The sequence below is a fragment of the Salvelinus alpinus genome, chromosome 37, assembly GCF_045679555.1.
Source record: "Salvelinus alpinus chromosome 37, SLU_Salpinus.1, whole genome shotgun sequence".
In the NCBI taxonomy this organism is placed as follows: domain Eukaryota; kingdom Metazoa; phylum Chordata; class Actinopteri; order Salmoniformes; family Salmonidae; genus Salvelinus; species Salvelinus alpinus.
In genome coordinates, this window is record NC_092122.1 from 14,881,703 (window position 1) to 14,899,654 (window position 17,952).

A 17,952-nucleotide genomic window follows, 5' to 3' on the forward strand; every position below is an offset into this window, starting at 1 on the left:
CTATTCTTTCACAAGAGACAGACTGACACACATTTTCTGTTTTGACATTATTATTATTATTATACATTTATTGACCTAACAGACAGTACTTTTATTGACCTAATGTAGACAGCACTTTTATTGACCTAACAGACAGTACTTTTATTGACCTAATGTAGACAGCACTTTTATTGACCTAACAGACAGTACTTTTATTGACCTAATGTAGACAGTATTTTTATTGACCTAACAGACAGTACTTTTATTGACCTAATGTAGACAGTACTTTTATTGACCTAACAGACAGTACTTTTACTGACCTAACAGACAGTATTTTTATTGACCTAACAGACAGTACTTTTATTGACCTAACAGACAGTACTTTTATTGACCTAACTGACAGTACTTTTATTGACCTAACTGACAGTACTTTTATTGACCTAACAGACAGTACTTTTATTGACCTAACTGACAGTACTTTTATTGACCTAACGTAGACAGTACTTTTATTGACCTAACGTAGACAGTACTTTTATTGACCTAATGTAGACAGTACTTTTATTGACCTAATGTAGACAGTACTTTTATTGACCTAATGTAGACAGTACTTCTATTGACCTAACGTAGACAGTACTTTTATTGACCTAATGTAGACAGTACTTTTATTGACCTAACAGACAGTACTTTTATTGACCTAACTGACAGTACTTTTATTGACCTAACGTAGACAGTACTTCTATTGACCTAACGTAGACAGTACTTTTATTGACCTAATGTAGACAGTACTTTTATTGACCTAACGTAGACAGTACTTTTATTGACCTAATGTAGACAGTACTTTTATTGACCTAACAGACAGTACTTTTATTGACCTAACAGACAGTACTTTTATTGACCTAATGTAGACAGCACTTTTATTGACCTAATGTAGACAGTACTTTTATTGACCTAACGTAGACAGTACTTTTATTGACCTAATGTAGACAGTACTTTTATTGACCTAATGTAGACAGTACTTTTATTGACCTAACAGACAGTACTTTTATTGACCTAACAGACAGTACTTTTATTGACCTAATGTAGACAGTACTTTTATTGACCTAATGTAGACAGTACTTTTATTGACCTAACGTAGACAGTACTTTTATTGACCTAATGTAGACAGTACTTTTATTGACCTAACGTAGACAGTACTTTTATTGACCTAATGTAGACAGTACTTTTATTGACCTAATGTAGACAGTACTTTTATTGACCTAACGTAGACAGTACTTTTATTGACCTAATGTAGACAGTACTTTTATTGACCTAATGTAGACAGTACTTTTATTGACCTAATGTAGACAGTACTTTTATTGACCTAACGTAGACAGTACTTTTATTGACCTAACGTAGACAGTACTTTTATTGACCTAATGTAGACAGTACTTTTATTGACCTAATGTAGACAGTACTTTTATTGACCTAACGTAGACAGTACTTTTATTGACCTAATGTAGACAGTACTTTTATTGACCTAATGTAGACAGTACTTTTATTGACCTAATGTAGACAGTACTTTTATTGACCTAATGTAGACAGTACTTTTATTGACCTAATGTAGACAGTACTTTTATTGACCTAATGTAGACAGTACTTTTATTGACCTAACGTAGACAGTACTTTTATTGACCTAACGTAGACAGTACTTTTATTGACCTAATGTAGACAGTACTTTTATTGACCTAATGTAGACAGTACTTTTATTGACCTAACGTAGACAGTACTTTTATTGACCTAATGTAGACAGTACTTTTATTGACCTAATGTAGACAGTACTTTTATTGACCTAATGTAGACAGTACTTTTATTGACCTAACGTAGACAGTACTTTTATTGACCTAACGTAGACAGCACTTTTATTGACCTAATGTAGACAGTACTTTTATTGACCTAATGTAGACAGTACTTTTATTGACCTAATGTAGACAGTACTTTTATTGACCTAACGTAGACAGTACTTTTATTGACCTAATGTAGACAGTACTTTTATTGACCTAATGTAGACAGTACTTTTATTGACCTAACGTAGACAGTACTTTTATTGACCTAATGTAGACAGTACTTTTATTGACCTAATGTAGACAGTACTTTTATTGACCTAACTGACAGTACTTTTATTGACCTAACGTAGACAGTACTTTTATTGACCTAATGTAGACAGTACTTTTATTGACCTAATGTAGACAGTACTTTTATTGACCTAATGTAGACAGTACTTTTATTGACCTAATGTAGACAGTACTTTTATTGACCTAACGTAGACAGTACTTTTATTGACCTAATGTAGACAGTACTTTTATTGACCTAATGTAGACAGTACTTTTATTGACCTAACGTAGACAGTACTTTTATTGACCTAATGTAGACAGTACTTTTATTGACCTAATGTAGACAGTACTTTTATTGACCTAATGTAGACAGTACTTTTATTGACCTAACTGACAGTACTTTTATTGACCTAACGTAGACAGTACTTTTATTGACCTAATGTAGACAGTACTTTTATTGACCTAATGTAGACAGTACTTTTATTGACCTAACGTAGACAGCACTTTTATTGACCTAATGTAGACAGTACTTTTATTGACCTAATGTAGACAGTACTTTTATTGACCTAATGTAGACAGTACTTTTATTGACCTAATGTAGACAGTACTTTTATTGACCTAACGTAGACAGTACTTTTATTGAACTAACGTAGACAGTACCTTTATTGACCTAATGTAGACAGTACTTTTATTGACCTAATGTAGACAGTACTTTTATTGACCTAACGTAGACAGTACTTTTATTGACCTAATGTAGACAGTACTTTTATTGACCTAATGTAGACAGTACTTTTATTGACCTAATGTAGACAGTACTTTTATTGACCTAACGTAGACAGTACTTTTATTGACCTAATGTAGACAGTACTTTTATTGACCTAATGTAGACAGTACTTTTATTGACCTAACGTAGACAGTACTTTTATTGACCTAATGTAGACAGTACTTTTATTGACCTAACTGACAGTACTTTTATTGACCTAACGTAGACAGCACTTTTATTGACCTAATGTAGACAGTACTTTTATTGACCTAATGTAGACAGTACTTTTATTGACCTAATGTAGACAGTACTTTTATTGACCTAACGTAGACAGTACTTTTATTGACCTAATGTAGACAGTACTTTTATTGACCTAATGTAGACAGTACTTTTATTGACCTAACGTAGACAGTACTTTTATTGACCTAATGTAGACAGTACTTTTATTGACCTAATGTAGACAGTACTTTTATTGACCTAATGTAGACAGTACTTTTATTGACCTAACTGACAGTACTTTTATTGACCTAACGTAGACAGTACTTTTATTGACCTAATGTAGACAGTACTTTTATTGACCTAATGTAGACAGTACTTTTATTGACCTAATGTAGACAGTACTTTTATTGACCTAATGTAGACAGTACTTTTATTGACCTAACGTAGACAGTACTTTTATTGACCTAATGTAGACAGTACTTTTATTGACCTAATGTAGACAGTACTTTTATTGACCTAACGTAGACAGTACTTTTATTGACCTAATGTAGACAGTACTTTTATTGACCTAATGTAGACAGTACTTTTATTGACCTAATGTAGACAGTACTTTTATTGACCTAACTGACAGTACTTTTATTGACCTAACGTAGACAGTACTTTTATTGACCTAATGTAGACAGTACTTTTATTGACCTAATGTAGACAGTACTTTTATTGACCTAACGTAGACAGCACTTTTATTGACCTAATGTAGACAGTACTTTTATTGACCTAATGTAGACAGTACTTTTATTGACCTAATGTAGACAGTACTTTTATTGACCTAATGTAGACAGTACTTTTATTGACCTAATGTAGACAGCACTTTTATTGACCTAACGTAGACAGTACTTTTATTGACCTAATGTAGACAGTACTTCTATTGACCTAACGTAGACAGTACTTCTATTGACCTAACGTAGACAGTACTTTTATTGACCTAACGTAGACAGTACTTTTATTGACCTAATGTAGACAGTACTTTTATTGACCTAACTGACAGTACTTTTATTGACCTAACGTAGACAGTACTTTTATTGACCTAATGTAGACAGTACTTTTATTGACCTAACAGACAGTACTTTTATTGACCTAACTGACAGTACTTTTATTGACCTAACGTAGACAGTACTTTTATTGACCTAACGTAGACAGTACTTTTATTGACCTAATGTAGACAGTACTTTTATTGACCTAATGTAGACAGTACTTTTATTGACCTAATGTAGACAGTACTTTTATTGACCTAACAGACAGTACTTTTATTGACCTAACGTAGACAGTACTTTTATTGACCTAACTGACAGTACTTTTATTGACCTAATGTAGACAGTACTTTTATTGACCTAATGTAGACAGTACTTTTATTGACCTAACAGACAGTACTTTTATTGACCTAATGTAGACAGTACTTTTATTGACCTAACGTAGACAGTACTTTTATTGACCTAATGTAGACAGTACTTTTATTGACCTAACGTAGACAGTACTTTTATTGACCTAACTGACAGTACTTTTATTGACCTAATGTAGACAGTACTTTTATTGACCTAATGTAGACAGTACTTTTATTGACCTAACGTAGACAGTACTTTTATTGACCTAACAGACAGTACTTTTATTGACCTAATGTAGACAGTACTTTTATTGACCTAACGTAGACAGTACTTTTATTGACCTAACTGACAGTACTTTTATTGACCTAACTGACAGTACTTTTATTGACCTAACGTAGACAGTACTTTTATTGACCTAATGTAGACAGTACTTTTATTGACCTAACAGACAGTACTTTTATTGACCTAATGTAGACAGTACTTTTATTGACCTAATGTAGACAGTACTTTTATTGACCTAACTGACAGTACTTTTATTGACCTAATGTAGACAGTACTTTTATTGACCTAATGTAGACAGTACTTTTATTGACCTAACTGACAGTACTTTTATTGACCTAACTGACAGTACTTTTATTGACCTAACAGACAGTACTTTTATTGACCTAACTGACAGTACTTTTATTGACCTAACGTAGACAGTACTTTTATTGACCTAACGTAGACAGTACTTTTATTGACCTAATGTAGACAGTACTTTTATTGACCTAATGTAGACAGTACTTTTATTGACCTAATGTAGACAGTACTTCTATTGACCTAACGTAGACAGTACTTTTATTGACCTAATGTAGACAGTACTTTTATTGACCTAACAGACAGTACTTTTATTGACCTAACTGACAGTACTTTTATTGACCTAACGTAGACAGTACTTCTATTGACCTAACGTAGACAGTACTTTTATTGACCTAATGTAGACAGTACTTTTATTGACCTAACGTAGACAGTACTTTTATTGACCTAATGTAGACAGTACTTTTATTGACCTAACAGACAGTACTTTTATTGACCTAACAGACAGTACTTTTATTGACCTAATGTAGACAGCACTTTTATTGACCTAATGTAGACAGTACTTTTATTGACCTAACGTAGACAGTACTTTTATTGACCTAATGTAGACAGTACTTTTATTGACCTAATGTAGACAGTACTTTTATTGACCTAACAGACAGTACTTTTATTGACCTAACAGACAGTACTTTTATTGACCTAATGTAGACAGTACTTTTATTGACCTAATGTAGACAGTACTTTTATTGACCTAACGTAGACAGTACTTTTATTGACCTAATGTAGACAGTACTTTTATTGACCTAACGTAGACAGTACTTTTATTGACCTAATGTAGACAGTACTTTTATTGACCTAATGTAGACAGTACTTTTATTGACCTAACGTAGACAGTACTTTTATTGACCTAATGTAGACAGTACTTTTATTGACCTAATGTAGACAGTACTTTTATTGACCTAATGTAGACAGTACTTTTATTGACCTAACGTAGACAGTACTTTTATTGACCTAACGTAGACAGTACTTTTATTGACCTAATGTAGACAGTACTTTTATTGACCTAATGTAGACAGTACTTTTATTGACCTAACGTAGACAGTACTTTTATTGACCTAATGTAGACAGTACTTTTATTGACCTAATGTAGACAGTACTTTTATTGACCTAATGTAGACAGTACTTTTATTGACCTAATGTAGACAGTACTTTTATTGACCTAATGTAGACAGTACTTTTATTGACCTAATGTAGACAGTACTTTTATTGACCTAACGTAGACAGTACTTTTATTGACCTAACGTAGACAGTACTTTTATTGACCTAATGTAGACAGTACTTTTATTGACCTAATGTAGACAGTACTTTTATTGACCTAATGTAGACAGTACTTTTATTGACCTAACGTAGACAGTACTTTTATTGACCTAACGTAGACAGCACTTTTATTGACCTAATGTAGACAGTACTTTTATTGACCTAATGTAGACAGTACTTTTATTGACCTAATGTAGACAGTACTTTTATTGACCTAACGTAGACAGTACTTTTATTGACCTAATGTAGACAGTACTTTTATTGACCTAATGTAGACAGTACTTTTATTGACCTAACGTAGACAGTACTTTTATTGACCTAATGTAGACAGTACTTTTATTGACCTAATGTAGACAGTACTTTTATTGACCTAACTGACAGTACTTTTATTGACCTAACGTAGACAGTACTTTTATTGACCTAATGTAGACAGTACTTTTATTGACCTAATGTAGACAGTACTTTTATTGACCTAATGTAGACAGTACTTTTATTGACCTAATGTAGACAGTACTTTTATTGACCTAACGTAGACAGTACTTTTATTGACCTAATGTAGACAGTACTTTTATTGACCTAATGTAGACAGTACTTTTATTGACCTAACGTAGACAGTACTTTTATTGACCTAATGTAGACAGTACTTTTATTGACCTAATGTAGACAGTACTTTTATTGACCTAATGTAGACAGTACTTTTATTGACCTAACTGACAGTACTTTTATTGACCTAACGTAGACAGTACTTTTATTGACCTAATGTAGACAGTACTTTTATTGACCTAATGTAGACAGTACTTTTATTGACCTAACGTAGACAGCACTTTTATTGACCTAATGTAGACAGTACTTTTATTGACCTAATGTAGACAGTACTTTTATTGACCTAATGTAGACAGTACTTTTATTGACCTAATGTAGACAGTACTTTTATTGACCTAACGTAGACAGTACTTTTATTGAACTAACGTAGACAGTACCTTTATTGACCTAATGTAGACAGTACTTTTATTGACCTAATGTAGACAGTACTTTTATTGACCTAACGTAGACAGTACTTTTATTGACCTAATGTAGACAGTACTTTTATTGACCTAATGTAGACAGTACTTTTATTGACCTAATGTAGACAGTACTTTTATTGACCTAACGTAGACAGTACTTTTATTGACCTAATGTAGACAGTACTTTTATTGACCTAATGTAGACAGTACTTTTATTGACCTAACGTAGACAGTACTTTTATTGACCTAATGTAGACAGTACTTTTATTGACCTAACTGACAGTACTTTTATTGACCTAACGTAGACAGCACTTTTATTGACCTAATGTAGACAGTACTTTTATTGACCTAATGTAGACAGTACTTTTATTGACCTAATGTAGACAGTACTTTTATTGACCTAACGTAGACAGTACTTTTATTGACCTAATGTAGACAGTACTTTTATTGACCTAATGTAGACAGTACTTTTATTGACCTAACGTAGACAGTACTTTTATTGACCTAATGTAGACAGTACTTTTATTGACCTAATGTAGACAGTACTTTTATTGACCTAATGTAGACAGTACTTTTATTGACCTAACTGACAGTACTTTTATTGACCTAACGTAGACAGTACTTTTATTGACCTAATGTAGACAGTACTTTTATTGACCTAATGTAGACAGTACTTTTATTGACCTAATGTAGACAGTACTTTTATTGACCTAATGTAGACAGTACTTTTATTGACCTAACGTAGACAGTACTTTTATTGACCTAATGTAGACAGTACTTTTATTGACCTAATGTAGACAGTACTTTTATTGACCTAACGTAGACAGTACTTTTATTGACCTAATGTAGACAGTACTTTTATTGACCTAATGTAGACAGTACTTTTATTGACCTAATGTAGACAGTACTTTTATTGACCTAACTGACAGTACTTTTATTGACCTAACGTAGACAGTACTTTTATTGACCTAATGTAGACAGTACTTTTATTGACCTAATGTAGACAGTACTTTTATTGACCTAACGTAGACAGCACTTTTATTGACCTAATGTAGACAGTACTTTTATTGACCTAATGTAGACAGTACTTTTATTGACCTAATGTAGACAGTACTTTTATTGACCTAATGTAGACAGTACTTTTATTGACCTAATGTAGACAGCACTTTTATTGACCTAACGTAGACAGTACTTTTATTGACCTAATGTAGACAGTACTTCTATTGACCTAACGTAGACAGTACTTCTATTGACCTAACGTAGACAGTACTTTTATTGACCTAACGTAGACAGTACTTTTATTGACCTAATGTAGACAGTACTTTTATTGACCTAACTGACAGTACTTTTATTGACCTAACGTAGACAGTACTTTTATTGACCTAATGTAGACAGTACTTTTATTGACCTAACAGACAGTACTTTTATTGACCTAACTGACAGTACTTTTATTGACCTAACGTAGACAGTACTTTTATTGACCTAACGTAGACAGTACTTTTATTGACCTAATGTAGACAGTACTTTTATTGACCTAATGTAGACAGTACTTTTATTGACCTAATGTAGACAGTACTTTTATTGACCTAACAGACAGTACTTTTATTGACCTAACGTAGACAGTACTTTTATTGACCTAACTGACAGTACTTTTATTGACCTAATGTAGACAGTACTTTTATTGACCTAATGTAGACAGTACTTTTATTGACCTAACAGACAGTACTTTTATTGACCTAATGTAGACAGTACTTTTATTGACCTAACGTAGACAGTACTTTTATTGACCTAATGTAGACAGTACTTTTATTGACCTAACGTAGACAGTACTTTTATTGACCTAACTGACAGTACTTTTATTGACCTAATGTAGACAGTACTTTTATTGACCTAATGTAGACAGTACTTTTATTGACCTAACGTAGACAGTACTTTTATTGACCTAACAGACAGTACTTTTATTGACCTAATGTAGACAGTACTTTTATTGACCTAACGTAGACAGTACTTTTATTGACCTAACTGACAGTACTTTTATTGACCTAACTGACAGTACTTTTATTGACCTAACGTAGACAGTACTTTTATTGACCTAATGTAGACAGTACTTTTATTGACCTAACAGACAGTACTTTTATTGACCTAATGTAGACAGTACTTTTATTGACCTAATGTAGACAGTACTTTTATTGACCTAACTGACAGTACTTTTATTGACCTAATGTAGACAGTACTTTTATTGACCTAATGTAGACAGTACTTTTATTGACCTAACTGACAGTACTTTTATTGACCTAATGTAGACAGTACTTTTATTGACCTAATGTAGACAGTACTTTTATTGACCTAATGTAGACAGTACTTTTATTGACCTAATGTAGACAGTACTTTTATTGACCTAACGTAGACAGTACTTTTATTGACCTAATGTAGACAGTACTTTTATTGACCTAATGTAGACAGTACTTTTATTGACCTAACTGACAGTACTTTTATTGACCTAATGTAGACAGTACTTTTATTGACCTAATGTAGACAGTACTTTTATTGACCTAACTGACAGTACTTTTATTGACCTAATGTAGACAGTACTTTTATTGACCTAATGTAGACAGTACTTTTATTGACCTAATGTAGACAGTACTTTTATTGACCTAATGTAGACAGTACTTTTATTGACCTAACTGACAGTACTTTTATTGACCTAATGTAGACAGTACTTTTATTGACCTAATGTAGACAGTACTTTTATTGACCTAACGTAGACAGTACTTTTATTGACCTAACTGACAGTACTTTTATTGACCTAATGTAGACAGTACTTTTATTGACCTAATGTAGACAGTACTTTTATTGACCTAACGTAGACAGTACTTTTATTGACCTAATGTAGACAGTACTTTTATTGACCTAACGTAGACAGTACTTTTATTGACCTAATGTAGACAGTACTTTTATTGACCTAATGTAGACAGTACTTTTATTGACCTAACGTAGACAGTACTTTTATTGACCTAATGTAGACAGTACTTTTATTGACCTAATGTAGACAGTACTTTTATTGACCTAATGTAGACAGTACTTTTATTGACCTAATGTAGACAGTACTTTTATTGACCTAATGTAGACAGTACTTTTATTGACCTAATGTAGACAGTACTTTTATTGACCTAATGTAGACAGTACTTTTATTGACCTAATGTAGACAGTACTTTTATTGACCTAACGTAGACAGTACTTCTATTGACCTAACGTAGACAGTACTTTTATTGACCTAACGTAGACAGTACTTCTATTGACCTAACGTAGACAGTACTTCTATTGACCTAACGTAGACAGTACTTTTATTGACCTAATGTAGACAGTACTTTTATTGACCTAATGTAGACAGTACTTTTATTGACCTAACTGACAGTACTTTTATTGACCTAATGTAGACAGTACTTTTATTGACCTAATGTAGACAGTACTTTTATTGACCTAACGTAGACAGTACTTTTATTGACCTAACTGACAGTACTTTTATTGACCTAATGTAGACAGTACTTTTATTGACCTAATGTAGACAGTACTTTTATTGACCTAACGTAGACAGTACTTTTATTGACCTAACAGACAGTACTTTTATTGACCTAATGTAGACAGTACTTTTATTGACCTAACGTAGACAGTACTTTTATTGACCTAACTGACAGTACTTTTATTGACCTAACTGACAGTACTTTTATTGACCTAACGTAGACAGTACTTTTATTGACCTAATGTAGACAGTACTTTTATTGACCTAACAGACAGTACTTTTATTGACCTAATGTAGACAGTACTTTTATTGACCTAATGTAGACAGTACTTTTATTGACCTAACTGACAGTACTTTTATTGACCTAATGTAGACAGTACTTTTATTGACCTAATGTAGACAGTACTTTTATTGACCTAACTGACAGTACTTTTATTGACCTAATGTAGACAGTACTTTTATTGACCTAATGTAGACAGTACTTTTATTGACCTAATGTAGACAGTACTTTTATTGACCTAATGTAGACAGTACTTTTATTGACCTAACGTAGACAGTACTTTTATTGACCTAATGTAGACAGTACTTTTATTGACCTAATGTAGACAGTACTTTTATTGACCTAACTGACAGTACTTTTATTGACCTAATGTAGACAGTACTTTTATTGACCTAATGTAGACAGTACTTTTATTGACCTAACAGACAGTACTTTTATTGACCTAACTGACAGTACTTTTATTGACCTAACGTAGACAGTACTTTTATTGACCTAACGTAGACAGTACTTTTATTGACCTAATGTAGACAGTACTTTTATTGACCTAATGTAGACAGTACTTTTATTGACCTAATGTAGACAGTACTTTTATTGACCTAACAGACAGTACTTTTATTGACCTAACGTAGACAGTACTTTTATTGACCTAACTGACAGTACTTTTATTGACCTAATGTAGACAGTACTTTTATTGACCTAATGTAGACAGTACTTTTATTGACCTAACAGACAGTACTTTTATTGACCTAATGTAGACAGTACTTTTATTGACCTAACGTAGACAGTACTTTTATTGACCTAATGTAGACAGTACTTTTATTGACCTAACGTAGACAGTACTTTTATTGACCTAACTGACAGTACTTTTATTGACCTAATGTAGACAGTACTTTTATTGACCTAATGTAGACAGTACTTTTATTGACCTAACGTAGACAGTACTTTTATTGACCTAACAGACAGTACTTTTATTGACCTAATGTAGACAGTACTTTTATTGACCTAACGTAGACAGTACTTTTATTGACCTAACTGACAGTACTTTTATTGACCTAACTGACAGTACTTTTATTGACCTAACGTAGACAGTACTTTTATTGACCTAATGTAGACAGTACTTTTATTGACCTAACAGACAGTACTTTTATTGACCTAATGTAGACAGTACTTTTATTGACCTAATGTAGACAGTACTTTTATTGACCTAACTGACAGTACTTTTATTGACCTAATGTAGACAGTACTTTTATTGACCTAATGTAGACAGTACTTTTATTGACCTAACTGACAGTACTTTTATTGACCTAATGTAGACAGTACTTTTATTGACCTAATGTAGACAGTACTTTTATTGACCTAATGTAGACAGTACTTTTATTGACCTAATGTAGACAGTACTTTTATTGACCTAACGTAGACAGTACTTTTATTGACCTAATGTAGACAGTACTTTTATTGACCTAATGTAGACAGTACTTTTATTGACCTAACTGACAGTACTTTTATTGACCTAATGTAGACAGTACTTTTATTGACCTAATGTAGACAGTACTTTTATTGACCTAACTGACAGTACTTTTATTGACCTAATGTAGACAGTACTTTTATTGACCTAATGTAGACAGTACTTTTATTGACCTAATGTAGACAGTACTTTTATTGACCTAATGTAGACAGTACTTTTATTGACCTAACTGACAGTACTTTTATTGACCTAATGTAGACAGTACTTTTATTGACCTAATGTAGACAGTACTTTTATTGACCTAACGTAGACAGTACTTTTATTGACCTAACTGACAGTACTTTTATTGACCTAATGTAGACAGTACTTTTATTGACCTAATGTAGACAGTACTTTTATTGACCTAACAGACAGTACTTTTATTGACCTAATGTAGACAGTACTTTTATTGACCTAACGTAGACAGTACTTTTATTGACCTAATGTAGACAGTACTTTTATTGACCTAATGTAGACAGTACTTTTATTGACCTAACGTAGACAGTACTTTTATTGACCTAATGTAGACAGTACTTTTATTGACCTAATGTAGACAGTACTTTTATTGACCTAATGTAGACAGTACTTTTATTGACCTAATGTAGACAGTACTTTTATTGACCTAATGTAGACAGTACTTTTATTGACCTAATGTAGACAGTACTTTTATTGACCTAATGTAGACAGTACTTTTATTGACCTAATGTAGACAGTACTTTTATTGACCTAACGTAGACAGTACTTCTATTGACCTAACGTAGACAGTACTTTTATTGACCTAACGTAGACAGTACTTCTATTGACCTAACGTAGACAGTACTTCTATTGACCTAACGTAGACAGTACTTTTATTGACCTAATGTAGACAGTACTTTTATTGACCTAATGTAGACAGTACTTTTATTGACCTAACTGACAGTACTTTTATTGACCTAATGTAGACAGTACTTTTATTGACCTAATGTAGACAGTACTTTTATTGACCTAACGTAGACAGTACTTTTATTGACCTAACTGACAGTACTTTTATTGACCTAATGTAGACAGTACTTTTATTGACCTAATGTAGACAGTACTTTTATTGACCTAACGTAGACAGTACTTTTATTGACCTAACAGACAGTACTTTTATTGACCTAATGTAGACAGTACTTTTATTGACCTAACGTAGACAGTACTTTTATTGACCTAACTGACAGTACTTTTATTGACCTAACTGACAGTACTTTTATTGACCTAACGTAGACAGTACTTTTATTGACCTAATGTAGACAGTACTTTTATTGACCTAACAGACAGTACTTTTATTGACCTAATGTAGACAGTACTTTTATTGACCTAATGTAGACAGTACTTTTATTGACCTAACTGACAGTACTTTTATTGACCTAATGTAGACAGTACTTTTATTGACCTAATGTAGACAGTACTTTTATTGACCTAACTGACAGTACTTTTATTGACCTAATGTAGACAGTACTTTTATTGACCTAATGTAGACAGTACTTTTATTGACCTAATGTAGACAGTACTTTTATTGACCTAATGTAGACAGTACTTTTATTGACCTAACGTAGACAGTACTTTTATTGACCTAATGTAGACAGTACTTTTATTGACCTAATGTAGACAGTACTTTTATTGACCTAACTGACAGTACTTTTATTGACCTAATGTAGACAGTACTTTTATTGACCTAATGTAGACAGTACTTTTATTGACCTAACTGACAGTACTTTTATTGACCTAATGTAGACAGTACTTTTATTGACCTAATGTAGACAGTACTTTTATTGACCTAATGTAGACAGTACTTTTATTGACCTAATGTAGACAGTACTTTTATTGACCTAACTGACAGTACTTTTATTGACCTAATGTAGACAGTACTTTTATTGACCTAATGTAGACAGTACTTTTATTGACCTAACGTAGACAGTACTTTTATTGACCTAACTGACAGTACTTTTATTGACCTAATGTAGACAGTACTTTTATTGACCTAATGTAGACAGTACTTTTATTGACCTAACGTAGACAGTACTTTTATTGACCTAATGTAGACAGTACTTTTATTGACCTAACGTAGACAGTACTTTTATTGACCTAATGTAGACAGTACTTTTATTGACCTAATGTAGACAGTACTTTTATTGACCTAACGTAGACAGTACTTTTATTGACCTAATGTAGACAGTACTTTTATTGACCTAATGTAGACAGTACTTTTATTGACCTAATGTAGACAGTACTTTTATTGACCTAATGTAGACAGTACTTTTATTGACCTAATGTAGACAGTACTTTTATTGACCTAATGTAGACAGTACTTTTATTGACCTAATGTAGACAGTACTTTTATTGACCTAATGTAGACAGTACTTTTATTGACCTAACGTAGACAGTACTTCTATTGACCTAACGTAGACAGTACTTTTATTGACCTAACGTAGACAGTACTTCTATTGACCTAACGTAGACAGTACTTCTATTGACCTAACGTAGACAGTACTTTTATTGACCTAATGTAGACAGTACTTTTATTGACCTAATGTAGACAGTACTTTTATTGACCTAACTGACAGTACTTTTATTGACCTAATGTAGACAGTACTTTTATTGACCTAACTGACAGTACTTCTATTGACCTAACGTAGACAGTACTTTTATTGACCTAACGTAGACAGTACTTCTATTGACCTAACGTAGACAGTACTTTTATTGACCTAATGTAGACAGTACTTTTATTGACCTAATGTAGACAGTACTTTTATTGACCTAACTGACAGTACTTTTATTGACCTAATGTAGACAGTACTTTTATTGACCTAACTGACAGTACTTTTATTGACCTAATGTAGACAGTACTTTTATTGACCTAACGTAGACAGTACTTTTATTGACCTAACGTAGACAGTACTTTTATTGACCTAATGTAGACAGTACTTTTATTGACCTAATGTAGACAGCACTTTTATTGACCTAACGTAGACAGTACTTTTATTGACCTAATGTAGACAGTACTTTTATTGACCTAACTGACAGTACTTTTATTGACCTAATGTAGACAGTACTTTTATTGACCTAATGTAGACAGTACTTTTATTGACCTAATGTAGACAGTACTTTTATTGACCTAACGTAGACAGTACTTCTATTGACCTAATGTAGACAGTACTTTTATTGACCTAACGTAGACAGTACTTTTATTGACCTAATGTAGACAGCACTTTTATTGACCTAACGTAGACAGTACTTTTATTGACCTAATGTAGACAGTACTTTTATTGACCTAACGTAGACAGTACTTTTATTGACCTAATGTAGACAGTACTTTTATTGACCTAATGTAGACAGTACTTTTATTGACCTAATGTAGACAGTACTTTTATTGACCTAATGTAGACAGTACTTTTATTGACCTAACGTAGACAGTACTTTTATTGACCTAATGTAGACAGTACTTTTATTGACCTAATGTAGACAGTACTTTTATTGACCTAACGTAGACAGTACTTTTATTGACCTAATGTAGACAGTACTTTTATTGACCTAATGTAGACAGTACTTTTATTGACCTAACGTAGACAGTACTTTTATTGACCTAACTGACAGTACTTTTATTGACCTAACTGACAGTACTTTTATTGACCTAATGTAGACAGTACTTTTATTGACCTAATGTAGACAGTACTTTTATTGACCTAATGTAGACAGTACTTTTATTGACCTAATGTAGACAGTACTTTTATTGACCTAACGTAGACAGTACTTTTATTGACCTAACTGACAGTACTTTTATTGACCTAACTGACAGTACTTTTATTGACCTAATGTAGACAGTACTTTTATTGACCTAATGTAGACAGTACTTTTATTGACCTAATGTAGACAGTACTTTTATTGACCTAATGTAGACAGTACTTTTATTGACCTAATGTAGACAGTACTTTTATTGACCTAATGTAGACAGTACTTTTATTGACCTAACGTAGACAGTACTTTTATTGACCTAACAGACAGTACTTTTATTGACCTAACAGACAGTACTTTTATTGACCTAATGTAGACAGTACTTTTATTGACCTAATGTAGACAGTAGTTTTATTGACCTAACGTAGACAGTACTTTTATTGACCTAATGTAGACAGTACTTTTATTGACCTAATGTAGACACTACTTTTATTGACCTAATGTAGACAGTACTTTTATTGACCTAATGTAGACAGTAGTTTTATTGACCTAACGTAGACAGTACTTTTATTGACCTAATGTAGACAGTACTTTTATTGACCTAATGTAGACACTACTTTTATTGACCTAATGTAGACAGTACTTTTATTGACCTAATGTAGACAGTACTTTTATTGACCTAATGTAGACAGTACTTTTATTGACCTAACTGACAGTACTTTTATTGACCTAATGTAGACAGTACTTTTATTGACCTAATGTAGACAGTACTTTTATTGACCTAATGTAGACAGTACTTTTATTGACCTAATGTAGACAGTACTTTTATTGACCTAATGTAGACAGTACTTTTATTGACCTAATGTAGACAGTACTTTTATTGACCTAATGTAGACAGTACTTTTATTGACCTAATGTAGACAGTACTTTTATTGACCTAACGTAGACAGTACTTTTATTGACCTAATGTAGACAGTACTTTTATTGACCTAATGTAGACAGCACTTTTATTGACCTAACAGACAGTACTTTTATTGACCTAACAGACAGTACTTTTATTGCTCAATAGGACAATAGTGGCAAGTATAAAAAAGTCCTTAAAACATAGTAAACAAACATAGCACAGACTATCACATCCTGGTATCTACAACACACACAAACCAAGCCAAGCTCTACAATGAAGGAGTAATGAACCTCAGCCAGATAGATTATGCAACTCAATCCATCAAGGAAAGAACACCATCTAAATAAAGTTGAAAGAAAGCCAATACATGCTTTTACAAGTGGCTGGCTTATGAAAAAAATCTATGTCTGGCTCTCTCTTGGAGCTGCTTTGAAATCTGGTCCAGGGTCATTTGAGGTTACTAGTTTACCATCAAATTGAGTTTACTCTCCGTTCTAGCATAATCAAGGGCGGCTCAGGTGAAGTAGTCGTATGAGGTCTATTGAAAGAGCAAGGCTGAGAACAAAGAAAGAGAGGCCAAACACAGCATACTGAATGCTGATCCCAGGTGCTTCTATTGGCCCTGTCCTGCACCACAATACAGACAGAGCCCGATACGGCTGTGGTAGCCTTCGTCAAGACTGGGATACACTCGTACATACACATACATACGCACACAACTAAC

The 17,952-nt window shown here is 32.6% G+C and overlaps 1 protein-coding gene across 16 annotated transcripts in view; it reads right to left on the minus strand.

The window, feature by feature from the left end:
* Positions 1 to 17,952, minus strand: part of LOC139565738 (liprin-alpha-2-like) — a 298,291-nt gene that overhangs the window by 27,695 nt on the left and 252,644 nt on the right. The gene's annotated exons all lie outside the window — the stretch shown is intronic.